The sequence below is a fragment of the Balaenoptera acutorostrata genome, chromosome 12 (genome assembly GCF_949987535.1).
Source record: "Balaenoptera acutorostrata chromosome 12, mBalAcu1.1, whole genome shotgun sequence".
Classification (NCBI taxonomy): domain Eukaryota; kingdom Metazoa; phylum Chordata; class Mammalia; order Artiodactyla; family Balaenopteridae; genus Balaenoptera; species Balaenoptera acutorostrata.
Window position 1 is genome coordinate 42,577,125 of NC_080075.1, and position 2,326 is coordinate 42,579,450.

A 2,326-nucleotide genomic window follows, 5' to 3' on the forward strand; every position below is an offset into this window, starting at 1 on the left:
GGCTGCCGCCACCATCCTCTCCTTTGCCACTGGTGGTGACTATGGGCATACATCTCATAGGATTTGAGAGGGGTGTCCAGGTTCATCTCTTAGGACCCATTAATTCAGTTGCTTGGGTGTTCTAGTGACGGACTCGTGTGGTATGGTGGAAAGAGTGCCAGATTGCAAAAGAAGCCTTGGCCCTGGACAGTTCTGCTGTGTAGGCTTAAGAGAGTTCCTTAAGATTTCTCCATCTCCATTTCCTTATGTGCCATCCAGGATGGTTGTATTAGATTATCTTCACGCTCCCTCCCAAGTCTGTGACTAGAGGCTAAAGTTGTAAATCCAGTCTCCCCTCCTCAGGGTATAGATAATGCTGCTTTGTGCCACAGTCAGACAGTGGCCCTCACCTGCCCTTATCTGGACTCCTCTAGATGAGGATGTCAGTGGTTCAGTACAAATCCTTTGTCATTTTAGGTAAAACAGCTCCTGGTCGATGCAGTCAGCAAAACTGTGTAGAAGAACCGGGGCGAACAACTATGCTGGTTTGCCTGAGACTGAGACAGTTTTAAAACTGGCAAAGTCCTGGGCAAACTGGGACGAGGTGGTCACCCTGAGAAGGACAGTGTCCACCAACTTAGTGTGAAGGTGCTGCTCAACCAGGGCCAGTGAAGATATCACTGAGAGATATAGAAACATTCTAGAAAGCTCCAGTTTCTCTTGACAATTATGTATTCCCTGGAAATCTCTCCAGGGCTCTGTTAGACAAATACTGAAATTTAAGTGATGAAATGTCTTCTCCCCGCAGGCCCCAGGCCTATGTAACTGAGACACTTCCTATCCCATAGGCTATTTTGGCCCTGGTCTAATTGATCTTGCACCAAATGTCCCTGAAACCACCTCTTGCTCACCACAGCCTCCTAGTCCAGCATTCACCTGCCCAGTGCAGGAGGCATGATCCATACGAGTCTGATGGGACTAAGCCTCTCCCCAAGTTCTCACATACCCTCCCATCCCTCACCCTAGGCCTGGGAATAAGTAATCTCCCTTCCAAAACTGATGCTCTGACTGGGCTGCTAAGTAAGAAACATGTGACTGTAAGAAAGCAGGAGACTTAGGAGGTGAGTATGCATGTTTCATGCCCAGGATCCAAGATGTCCTGATTTAGGTGATTATTCTTAGAGGGAGGGTTCTGAGAGTGGCTGTAAGAGTCTAGAAGAGCCTATATTGGCACAACTATTCCCTGTTGCCAATAGCTACTCTTTGTAAGGATGTGACAACTTCTTTCTGGGGCTTGGACTCATTTTCTTCTAAACTTCTTCTGAGTTGGGGAGCAATGTAGGTGGTTCCCTTAAGTCTCTTCCCTTTTATTTAATTCTACTTCTACTCCTAGCTTTTCTTACGTGGGCCTCCCTTCTCTCTATGCTTTGGTGGCACAGAACTCTGAGCAGCGATTTTATAATTTCTAAAATCTATTTGAATCATACAATTTATATACAGTTATTTTTTTGTTGTAAAAATTCAAATTTTGTCAGTTGGATGGATGAGAATGATGTGGTCTTGGTTTAGTTCATGTTTCCTTGGGTCCCTGAATGACAGTGTGAGGTAGGCCCTCCTTCATCTGCCACCCTCTGGATAACCTGCATCAGACTGTGATATAAGTGAAAAATACTGTTTTATTGTGGTAGGCCACTGATATTGGTGTTGTTTGCTACAGCAGTTGGCCTGCCCTGACCAACGCAAGGCGTTTCAAATAATAGCAGAATACCGAAACCTTCTTGGCCTCTTAAAACCACACCAGCCAGGCCCTGTCCTACCTGGCCTGTGTGTGAAGCTGACTTCCATTTCTTAAGACCTAGCCTATGGTTTGAAAACCCAAGTAACTACAGAGAATTGAAATAGCCTCTCCCCCCTCCTCTGTTTCTGTCTCTCTCTCATAGCCATCCTTCCACCATTGTCTTTGTGAATAGTCTTTTCCTTTCTCTCTCCCTATTTACAAAAGCAAAATGGAAATGTTCAAAGGTTAAAATAGGCCAGTGAGTCTTTGGCTATGTCAATGCATAACAAATTGGGGTGGAGAATTTTAACATTTAAAATTTTTTTTTCCTGAATCTTCTTTTGGCCTTTAGTACTATCTAGATAATTAATGCCACTGTGATATCTTTTCTCCTCTCTTTGGGTGACTAAATATTTGCACCTCAGCTCCCTCCTTTTTGTGTATGTGTATAGAAATAATTTCAATGCCCTAGCTTAAGATCTGGCAAGGAAAAATATCCTTATCCCCTTGGAGAAGGTCATCCAATTCTGGAAAAGCTGCCTCAAGAAAGAACCATATACACATTTTGTA